This window comes from Stomoxys calcitrans, chromosome 5, assembly GCF_963082655.1.
Source record: "Stomoxys calcitrans chromosome 5, idStoCalc2.1, whole genome shotgun sequence".
NCBI lineage: Eukaryota > Metazoa > Arthropoda > Insecta > Diptera > Muscidae > Stomoxys > Stomoxys calcitrans.
The window spans coordinates 137,453,913-137,466,571 of NC_081556.1; positions in this window are offsets into that span (position 1 = coordinate 137,453,913).

Consider the following 12,659-nt stretch of genomic DNA (forward strand, 5'->3'; position numbering starts at 1 on the left):
ATTGTGGCAGTCGTCGAGGAAAGCGTTTGGCAAAATTTTGGCAAGATGGATCAATAAATGTGCTTGCAGTGGCTCTAGGAGTGAAAATCGGGCGATATATATATGTGAGACCTATATCTAACTCTGAACCGATATCCATGAAATTCACCAGTAATATTGAGAGTTAAGAGAAAATCCCTCCTACTGAATTTCGAGAAAATCGGTTAACAAATGACCATTTTATTGCATTATTACTGAAAATCGGACGAACATATATATGGGAGCTATATCTATTTCTGAACCGATTTTGACCAAACTCTATGTATAATGTGGTAGTCCTCGAGGAAAGCGTTGTTGCAATATTTTGGTAAGATTGGTCAATAAATGTGCTTGCAGTGGCTCTAGGAGTGAAAATCGGGCGATATATATATGTGAGAGCTATATCTAAATCTGAACCGATATCCATGAAATTCACCAGTAATATTGAGAGTCAAGAAAAAATCCCTTCTACTTAATTTCGAGAAAATCGGTTAACGCAAGACCAATTTATTACAATATTACTGGAAATCGGACGAACATATATATGGGAGCTACATCGAAATCTGAACCGATTTTGACCAAACTCTATGTATATTGTGGTAGTCGTCGAGGAAAGCGTTGTTGCAATATTTTGGCAAGATTGGTCAATAAATGTGCTTGCAGTGGCTCTAGGAGTGAAAATCGGGCGATATATATATGTGGGAGCTATATTTAAATCTGAACGGATTACCATGAAATTCACCAGTAATATTGAGAGTCAAGAGAAAATCCCTCCTACTGAATTTCGAGAAAATCGGTTAACAAATGACCATTTTATTGCATTATTACTGAAAATCGGACGAACATATATATGGGAGCTATATCTAAATCTGAACCGATTTTGACCAAACTCTATGTATATTGTGGTAGTCGTCGAGGAATGCGTTGTTGCAATATTTTGGTAAGATTGGTCAATAAATGTGCTTGCAGTGGCTCTAGGAGTGAAAATCGGGCGATATATATATGTGGGAGCTATATTTAAATCTGAACCGATATCCATGAAATTCACCAGTAATGTCGGGAGTCGTAAAAAAGTCCTTCCTGCCAAATTTCGAGAAAATCGGTTAACAAATGACCATTTTATTGCATTATTACTGAAAATCGGACGAACATATATATGGGAGCTATATCTAAATCTGAACCGATTTTGACCAAACTCTCTGTATATTGTGGTAGTCGTCGAGGAAAGCGTTTGGCAAAATTTTGGCAAGATGGATCAATAAAGGTGCTTGCATTGGCTCTAGGAGTGAAAATCGGGCGATATATATATGTGAGAGCTATATCTAACTCTGAACCGATATCCATGAAATTCACCAGTAATATTGAGAGTCAAGAGAAAATCCCTCCTACTGAATTTCGAGAAAATCGGTTAACACAAGACCATTTTATTGCAATATTACTGCAAATCGGTCGAATATATATATGTGACATATATCTAAATCTGAACCGATTTTGACCAAACTCTTTGTATATTATGGTAGTCGTCGAGGAAAGCGTTGTGCAATATTTTGGCAAGATTGGTCAATAAATGTGCTTGCAGTGGCTCTAGGAGTGAAAATCGGGCGATATATATACATGTGAGAGGTATATATAAATCTGAACCGATATCCATGAAATTCACCATTAATATTGAGAGTCAAAAAAAAATCCCTTCTACAGAATTTCGAGAGAATCGGTTAACGCAAGACCATTTTATTGCAATATTTCTCAAAATCGGAAGAATATATATATGAGAGCTATATCTAAATCTGAACCGATTTCGAGCAGACTCCTCAGATATTGTGGTAGTCGTCGAGGAAAGCGTTGTTGCAATATTTTGGCAAGATTGGTCAATAAATGTGCTTGCAGTGGCTCTAGGAGTGAAAATCGGGCAATATATATATGTAAGAGCCATATCTAACTCTGAACCGATATCCATGAAATTCACCAGTAATATTGAAAGTCAAGAGGAAATCCTTCCTACTGAATTTCGAGAAAATCGGTTAACGCAAGACCATTTTATTGCAATATTACTGAAAATCGGATGAACATATATATGGGAGTTATATCTAAATCTGAACCGATTTTGACCAAACTCTATGTATATCGTGGTAATCGTCGAGGAAAGCGTTGTGTAATATTTTGGCAAGAATGGTCAATGAATATGCTTGCAGTGGCTCTAGGAGTGCAAATCGGGCGATATATATATGTGAGAGCTATATCTAACTCTGAACCGATATCCATGAAATTCACCAGTAATATTGAGAGTCAAGAGAAAATCCCTCCTACTGAATTTCGAGAAAATCGGTTAACAAATGACCATTTTATTGTAATATTACTGAAAATCGGACGAACATATATTGGGTTGCCCAAAAAGTAATTGCAGATTTTTTAAAAGAAAGTAAATGCATTTTTAATAAAACTTATAATGAACTTTAATCAAATATACTTTTTTAACACTTTTTTTCTAAAGCAAGCTAAAAGTAACAGCCGCAATTACTTTTTGGGCAATCCAATATATGGGAGCTTTATCCAGATCTGAACCGATTTGGACCAATTTCAATAGGCTTCGTCTCTAGGCCGATAAACATGCCTGTATGAAATTTGAAGACGATCGGATGAAAACTGCGACCTGTAGTTTGTACACAAATTAACATGGACAGACGGACGGACAGACAGACGGACATAGCTAAATCGAATCAGAAAGTGATTCTGAGTAGATTGAATTTGATATTTCTTTAAAATTTCTTTGAAATTATAATCAAACATTTGTGATTGTTTTCCATTCTAATTAATTGACGAATTTTTAAAAATTTATTATTTCATCTTTATTCTGTCAAATCTTTGCGGTTTATGCATTTAATCTAATTTTGTCATGGTATAAAATGTATCTGCTTTCTTTCTCTTCCCCAGCAAAGTGAATCAACACAAAAGACTTATATGGCCACAAACGACATCAACTAATTAATCGATGGTGTTCAGTTTTCTTCCAACGGTGAACGGTGAGACATAAATTACAGAATATTTTTATATGCTTCATTTAAAAGCATGCTAACAGAAATTTAGCACTTGCGCGTGATCGCATAAAGATGCTATCACAGGCATCATAGGTAGGAGGTGTACAAAAGTAATAGGAACATAAACATAGAGCTCCCATGGAGGATTGGTTGAATAGATTTAATTCATTTCGTTAGAGGTCTTTGCGAAAAAAATAATTTATAGGGATAAGTTAAGTAAGCAACTAAGCAGATTAACAGAGCTCGTCGTAAAAAAGCGGAAGTCTATTGGGATGTGCATTACACACGGCACATCCCAGAGCGGCAAAACGTGCCTCCTGGAAGCTTTTCTGCGAACAGGTCGATAGCGTTAATGACCCCCCAAGGTAAAAAAGTTTCTCTCAAAAACCCATGTCGAAACTGAAACTTTAGTAGACGACATGGGAGTGAGAGCAGAGACAACGGAGGACGTATTGAGGCTTTTGATGAAAACCCATTTTCCACAGGATACAAAGGGACTCTCGGAGACACCGGAATCTTGGAATAATGATGATGATCGATGGTTTAGAATAACGGAATTTATGGTGAAGGAATCCTTGAGGAGTTTCACACCATTTAAGTCACCCGGATCTGATGGAATATTTCCGGGGTTACTGCAGAAAGAGGCAGACTATCTGGCGCCTCGTCTGGCCGAAATTTTCACAGCGTACCTAGGACTTTCATATACTACGAAAGCCTGGCAGGAGGCTAGGGTGGTGTTTATACCCAAGCGCGGCAAGGCAAGTTATGCGACACTAAAGGCCTACAGACCCATAAGCCTTATGTCCTTTTTCTACTCAAAATCATGGAACGTATTGTGGACACCATGATAAAGAGTAGGACATCCAGCGAACTGCTTAAATAAAAACACCATGCCTATGTCAAGGGAAGGTCGGTGGGGACTGCCATGCAGGAGGTTGTGCATAACGTACACCCCGACGGTATGCATTGACATCGAGGGGGCTTTTAACAATGTGCGGAAGGGGGGGCGACCTTAAAGACTGGAAAAACCATATGCTAAGGATCAGGTGGATAAATTGTGTGTCCCATGGCATAAATATAAGGGAGAAAGTGGCACAGAGCATGCCACAGGGGGGGGGGGGCATTTTATCGTCACTCCTCTGGGTGACCACCATAAATGACCCATAGAGCTTGAATTATTGCAAATTTTGCCCATGAACATTCCACTAAGGAACAGGGGCAAACTTCTCACACATATCAATGAGTGCAGTCCGATTCAAGCTCAATGATAAGGGGCCTCCCTTTTATAGGCGAGTCCGAACGGCGGGCCGCAGTGCGACACCTCTTTGGAGAGAAGTTTTACATGGCATAGTACCTCACAAATGTTGCCAGCATTAGGAGGGGAAAACCACCGGCGAAAATTTTTCTGGTCTCGCCAGGATTCGAACCCAGGCGTTCAGCGTCATAGACGGACATGCTAACCTCTGCGCTACGATGGCCTCCAATATTGAATTATTATGCAATATTGAAAAATTTTAAATAATGAGTATTTTTGATCACTTGACTACCTAACTCGATTTGTGACCACCATAAATAACCTATTGCGGATGCTGACTGAGGAGGGATTTGAACCCGTCTGCTACGCAGACTATGTTACAAAACTTCTAAGGGGTAAAGATCCGAACGAGCTATGCAGAAGGGCCGAAAGGGTCTTGCATATGGCATATGATTGGGCTAAACCCAGGGGTCTCAATGTTAATCCAGAGAAGACTGAAATATGCCTGTTCACGAGGAAGACGAAGGTGGGCCAATTTATCGCACCACTTTTCCTAAATAGGACGATTTCGATACCTGACAAGGTCAAATACTAAGGTGTGATCTTGGACAGGAAATTGATTTGGAAGTGTAACATTCAGGAGCATACTGAGAAGGCTCTCAGATGTTGGGCACTATGTAGACGGGCCGTAGGCTCGAAATGGGGCCTGAATCGGAGGATAGTCCACTGGCTCTACAGGAGCGTGATTAGACCAATACTTACTTACACCTCAGTAGTTTGGTGGACTGCTATGGAGAAAAAGTGCAACATAAGGACCACACAACAGGTTCAGAGAACATGTTGTCTTGGCATAGGCGGAGCGATGAGGACCACGCCCTCTTGGGTAAAAACTACAAATTTTGCACAAGAACATACCACTAAGGAACAGGGACAAACTGATCACATATCAAAGAGTGCAGTCCGATTCAAGTTTAAGCTCAATGATAAGGGGGCCTCCTTTTTATAGCCGAGTCCGAACGGCGTGCCGCAATGCGACACCTCTTTGGAGAGAAGTTTTACATGGCATCAGCATCAGGAGGGGAAAACCACCGCTGAAAATTTTTTTCTGATGGTCTCGCCAGGATTCGAACCCAGGCGTTCAGCGTCATAGGCGGACATGCTAACCTCTGCGCTACCTGGCCCACTAGGGCACTGTAGACTATTCTAGATATCCGACCCATACACATACAGATTAAAGGTAAGGCAGCCACTGCGGCTATGAGACTTAGGGCTGTGGGAGAATGGATTGAGGATGGGAGCAGCTCATACTATCGCGGTATAATCGAGGCGACGATAGAAAACCTGGAAGGAAGTGGAAAGGTTTCCAATCGGTTAGCTGAGATGAACCTTGAAGTCGAATGCGAGGCACTGCTGCCATAGGCACAGTCTTGGATTGACTGAAACCCTTGCCATCTGGAAGATCATATTACACGGATGGATCAAAGCTAGAGGACAGAGTGGACCTGGGGGTTTACATTGAGAACCCAGAGACTGAGATCTGTTTTAGACTGCCTGACCATAACACGGTCCTGGAAGGAAGTGGAGAGGTTTCCGATCGGATACCTGAAATGAACCTTGAAGTCGAATGCGAGGCACTACTGCCATCGCCACACTCTTGGATTGACGGAACCCTAGTATTGCCATCTGGAAGATCATGTTACACGTATGGATTAAAGCTAGAGAATAGAGTGGGCCTGGGGGTCTACATTGAGAACCCAGGGACTAAGATCTGTTTTAGACTGCCTGATCATAATACGATCCTGCAGGCAGAGATTCGGGAGATCACGGAATGCGTGAAGTGGTGTGGTGCTAACGCGACGATGTCCAGTGTGAACATCTTTACGGACAGTAAAATTGCCATAAGGGCAATAACAACTACGACGGTAAGGTCACGAACAGTCTTGCAGTGTAAGAAGGAGATTGACGCGTTTTCTGAGGATGAGAAAATCCGCATCGTTTGGTTGCCGGGCCCTAACGGAGTATAGGGGGACATGAAAGGGCAGAGGATTTGGTGGTGAAGGCCAGAGGACTGCTGTCAATGAACTTGGTTAACCCGAAGCCTTTCGGGTCGACGAAGACCGAGTTAAGGGTGTGGGCGACAAATGCACGAACAGTCTTGCAGTGTAAGAAGGAGATTGACGCCTTTTCTCAGGATGCAAAATCCGCATCGTTTGGTTGCCGGGCCATAACGGCGTAAGGGGGAAATGAAAGGGCAGACGATTTGGCGGTGAAGGCCAGAGGACTGCCGTCAATAAACTTGGTTAACCCGAAGCCTTTCGGGTCGACGCAGACCGAGTTAAGGGAGTGGGCGACGAATGCGCAACATTGTGGAACAGCGAAACGGTCGGTCGGGTGGCGAAAAGCCTATGGGGGGATCCAGATCGTGAGAAGACGAGGCTATTACTGAAAGGAAGCAAAAAGGAGGTCAGTATAGCCATTGCTATCGTAACGAGCTCACTTCTGTAAAATCGGTGTGGCAAGTGATGGCATGTGTAAGGCATGCGGGGAAGATGATGAGACGTTGGAGCATTTCCTTTGTCATTGCCCGGCTTTCGCGTACAACAGATACCGGTACTAAGGTGGAGACACAATATCAGACATGAACCAACTTAGGGGAGTGGTATGGAAAATAATTAAAGATTTTGTAAGTAGCAGGGAATTCCTAACTTAAAATTTATAGTTTTTAGATCGCACAAGCAGCCGATTACTGGCTTAGGTGTATGTCCATAGTGGCATGGGGCGGATTAATATCTGCACCCTCTTTTCAAGCTAATCTAAGCAAATATTTCTCTTATATCAATTAATTCCTATGTCATATTGGGTTGCCCAAAAAGTAATTGCGGATTTTTTAAAAGAAAGTAAATGCATTTTTAATAAAACTTAGAATGAACTTTAATCAAATATACTTTTTTTACACTTTTTTTCCAAAGCAAGCCAAAAGTAACAGCTGATAACTGACAGAAGAAAGAAAGCAATTACAGAGTCACAAGCTGTGAAAAAATTTGTCAACGCCGACTATATGAAAAATCCGCAATTACTTTTTGGGCAACCTAATACATTTTAAAAATTCAATTCCTACTCACAAATGACTCGTATTGTAATTGTGTAAAATATGAGTAAATTAGACACCTCCATAGACACCTAATATTTCTGTCATTTGTAACTCATAGCTAAATATTTATTAAAATTACAAGAATTGTAGTGTGATGACTTAAATGTCATTATACTACGCATATTTCAAAACAGTAATTTGAAATATTATTTAATTTAAATTTACTCAAAGCTTTCAAACTAGTCGCTGTAGCAATTGTGGCAGTGTTGTCATAGACAACACTGTCCGTTTGTTTGTGAATTAATTTAAAACCTGCCGGAACATAAATGTCAGCACATCGCATTTAGAAAATCTAAATAAAGACGCTGATCATCCTGATTATACAAATTATGACTGACAACACCCAATATGAAAGTGATTAATTTCAAAAGCCATTAAGTACTACTTTTTTAACAATTCATTAAATGGTGAAATGTTAAAGGCTTCAATTGAAATATTGGTTGTGGACAGTTGTGGTGGGTAGGTGCAATGGTGGAAAACTGTGAATATATTGGTTTGCCCAAAAAGTAATTGGGGATTTTTCATATAGTCGGCGTTGACAAATTTTTTCAACGGCTTCTGACTCTGTAATTGCATTCTTTCTTCTGTCAGTTATCAGCTGTTATTTTTAGCTTGCTTTAGAAAATAAGTGTAAAAAAAGTTTATTTGATTAAAGTTCATTCTAAGTCTTATTAAAAACGCATTTACTTTCTTTTAAAAAATCCGCAATTACTTTTTGGGCATCCAATATTTGAAATCGAAATATTGATTTCAATGTTTATACCCATCACCGATGGATGTGGGTACATTAATTTTTATATCTTACTAGCTGATCCGAGCTCGCTCCGCTAAGCCTTCTTTTACTTTATATGGAACAAAATTTTCCTTGGAATATTTATTTTTGATAATAAAAGAGCTTTTAGTAAAATACCATGGTACGAAAATAGTATATCGCTTGACTAACAGTTTATTCTATTCTCACATAACTATTGTGTATATGATTTATTTGAACCCCATATTGCCATTGGCCTCAAAATTGGATATCAAATTCGTCTTCTAATCTCATTTAAACTCCTTATTGCAAAAGTCAGCAAATATGTCCGGTTTGGGGTATTGACCCTAAAAACTATAAATAATTAGTTCCACTCTCTTTAAGACCCAAATTGTCTTGGTGAGCAAATACATCCTATTTGGGGGTTGTTATGGTGGTGGGACGTCCCCTAGACAGTTGGTCCCTAATGTTGATATCAGATACGTGGTCTACTCCCGAATACCTTTAATTTGAGCCCCATATTTCCATAGTCGGCAAACATGACCGGCTTGGGGGTGTTTTGGGGGATGGGCGGCTACTCAGTGAGTTGGCATTGAAAATATATATCGGATTCGTGTTCTACTCTAAAAACCCTCTTATTTGAGCCTCATATTGGAATAGTCAGCAAATACTAACTATTTGGGTGGTTTTAGGGGGGGTGGCCCCCATAGACACTTTTCCCGAATATTGATATCAGATTTGTGCTTTATTCCCAAAGACCTTTCATTTGAGCCTCATATTGGTATGGTCGTAAATTTGTCCTCTTTGGGGGATGTTTTTGGTGAGAGGCTGCCCCCCAAACACTACACTCAAATACCTTTTATTTAAGCCCCATGGTCACTAAATAAGTCCTGTTTGGGGGGTGTTTTGGAAAAGGGGTGGACTCCCAGAAACGTGGTCCCACATTTGGATATAAGATTCGTATTCTACTCGCAAATACCTTTCATTTGAGTCCCATATTGTCATAGTCGGTAAATATGTCCAATTTAAGGGTGTTTTGAGGATTGGGTGGTATTGTGGGGGTGGGTTGGCCCCATAGACACTTTTCCCGAATTTTGAGATCAGATTCGTGCTTTACTCCCAAAGACCTTTCATTTGAGCCCCATATTGGTATGGTCGTAAATTTGTCCCCTTTGGCGTATGTTTTTGGTGAGAGGCGGCCCTCCCCCCCCCAAACACTTGGTCCCATATTTAGATATCAGATTCAAATTCTACACTCAAATACCTTTCATTTAAGCCCCATATTGCCATGGTCAGTAAATAAGTCCTGTTTAGGGGGTGTTTGGGGAAAGGGATACGTGGTCCCACATTTGGATATCAGATTCGTATTCTACTCGCAAATACCTTTCATTTGAGTCCCATATTGACATAGTCGGTAAATATGTCCGATTTAGGGGTGTTTTGGGGCTTGGGGTTATCCCCCTAGCACTTGGTCCGACAATTGGATATCAGATACGTTTTCTTATCATAAATACCTTTTATTTGAGTCTCATATTGTCGTGATTGTTCTAAATATATGTTTGATGGGTTTTGGGGTGGGGCAGCCCCCCTAGGTACCCTATCCGAAATTTGGATATCAGATTCAAATTATACACTCAAATACCTTTTATTTAAGCCCCATAATGCCATCGTCAGTAAATAAGTCCTGTTTGGGGGGGTGTTTGGGGAAAGGGAAACGTGGTCCCACATTTGGATATCAGATTCGTATTCTACTCGCAAATACCTTTCATTTGAGTTCGATATTGCCATAGTCGGTATATATGTCCGATTTAGGGGTGTTTTGGGGCTTGAGGTGGTCCCCCTAGTACTTGGTACGACAATTGGATATCAGATACGTTTTCTTATCTTAAATACGTTTCATTTGAGTACCATATTGTCGTGATTGTTCTAAATTTATGCTCCCCCAAGGTGGAGCAGACCCCCTAGGTACCCCATCCGAAATTTGGATAACAAATTTTTAATTCTAGGGTACTATATGAGAGCACACAAAATTTCGCTTAAATCGCACCACCCATCTCCGAGATCTGATGTTTCTGAAAATTAGGGTAAGGGGGAGGGAAGGGAGCTGCCATATAGACCGATCCTCCGATTTAGGGTCTAAGGCCCATAAAAGCCACATTTATTATCCGATTTCGCTGAAATTTGGGACAGTAAGTTTTGTTAGGTCTTTTGACTTCCTTCGTTAATTTGGCCCAGATCGGTTCAGATTTGGATATAGCTGCCATATAGACCGATCCGCCGATTTAGGGTCTTAGGCCCATAAAAGCCACATTTTTTATCCGATTTTGCTGAAATTTGGGGCAGTGAGTTATGTTAGACCCTTCGATATCCTTCGTCAATTTGGCTTAGATCGGTTTAGATTTGGATATAGCTGCCATATAGACCGATCCTCCGATTTAGGGTCTTAGGCCCACAAAAGCCACATTTATTATCCGATTTTGATGAAATTCGGGACAGTGAATTGTGAAAGGCCCATCGACATCCTTCGTTAATTTGGTCCAGATCGGTTCAGATTTGGATATAGCTGCCATATAGACCGATTTCTTGATTTATGGTTTTGGGCCCATAAAATGCTCATTTATTGTCCGATGTCGCCGAAATTTGGCGACAGTGAATTAGGTTAAGCCCCTTGGCATACTTCTGCAATATCGCACAGATCGGTCCAGATTTGGATATAGCTGCCATATAGACCGATATCTAGGTTTTAGGTTTTGGGGCCATAAAAGACGGATTTATTGTCCTATGTCGCTGAAATTTGAGACAGTGAGCTTGGTAAGGCTCTTCGACGTCCTTCTTCAGTTTTGCCCAGATCGGTCCAGATTTGAATATAGCTGCCATATAGACCGATCTCTCAATTTAAAGTCTTGGCCCCATAAAAGGCGTATTTATAATCCGATTCCACTGAAATTTAACACAGTGACTTATGTTAGGCTTTTTGACATCCGTGTCGTATATAGTTCAGATCGGTTTATTTTTAGATATAGCTAGTGTACTTATTAGTATTTGGTCCAAATCGGAACATATTTTGATATAACTGATATGGGACATAAGGTATGAAATTTTCACCGAATTTTGATGAAAGATGGTTTACATATATACCCGAGGTGGTGGGTATCCAAAGTTCGGCCCGGCCGAACTTAACGCCTTTTTACTTGTTATATATAATATATATATATATAAGATGGGGATGTACTAATCTAGTCACTCCGTTTGTAAAACCGCGTAATATTGATCTGGGACCCCGTAAAGTAAAGGGTGATTTTTTTGAGGTTAGGATTTTCATGCAGTAGTATTTGACAGATCACGTGGGATTTCAGACATGGTGTCAAAGAGAAAGATGCTCAGTATGCTTTGACATTTCATCATGAATAGACTTACTAACGAGCAACGCTTGCAAATCATTGAATTTTATTACCAAAATCAGTGTTCGGTTCGAAATGTGTTCAAATTTTGACAAATTTTGTTCAGCGATGAGGCTCATTTCTGGTTGAATGGCTACGTAAATAAGCAAAATTGCCGCATTTGGAGTGAAGGGCAACCAGAAGCCGTTCAAGAACTGCCCATGCATCCCGAAAAATGCACTGTTTGGTGTGGTTTGTACGCTGGTGGAATCATTGGACCGTATTTTTTCAAAGATGCTGTTGGACGCAACGTAACGGTGAATGAACACATTTCGAACCGAACACTGATTTTGGTAATAAAATACAATGATTTGCAAGCGTTGCTCGTTAGTAAGTCTATTCATGATGAAATGTCAAAGCATACTGAGCATCTTTCTCTTTGACACCATGTCTGAAATCCCACGTGATCTGTCAAATACTAATGCATGAAAATCCTAACCTCAAAAAAATCATCCTTTATATATATTCTGATTCGATCTAGCCATGCCCGTCCATCTGTCGAAATCACGATAGCGGTTGAAAGCGTAAAGCTAGCAGCTTGTATTCTGCATAGATACTTAATATTGATGTAGGTCATTAGGGATTGCAAATGGGCCATATCGGTTCAGATTTCGATACAGCTCCCATGTAAACCGATCTCCCGATTAGACTCCTTGGGCCTCTACAAGCCGCAATTTTAGTCCGATTTGGGTAAAATTATGCGTGAAGTGTTCCGTTGTGACTTCCAACAACTGTGCCAAGTACAGTATAAATCGGTCTAAAATCTGATATGGCTCCCATATACACCGATCTCCCAATTTGACCTCTTAAGGCCCTACAAGCAGCAATTTTGTCCGATTTGGCTGAAATTTTGCAAACGGTGTTTTGTTATACTTGCAATAACTGTGCTAAGTACGGTTCAAATCGGTGTATAACCTGATATAGCTCCCATGCAATCCGATCTCCCGATTTGACTTCTTGAGCCATTACGAGCACAATTTTTTGTCCGATTTGGCTTAAATTGAGCATG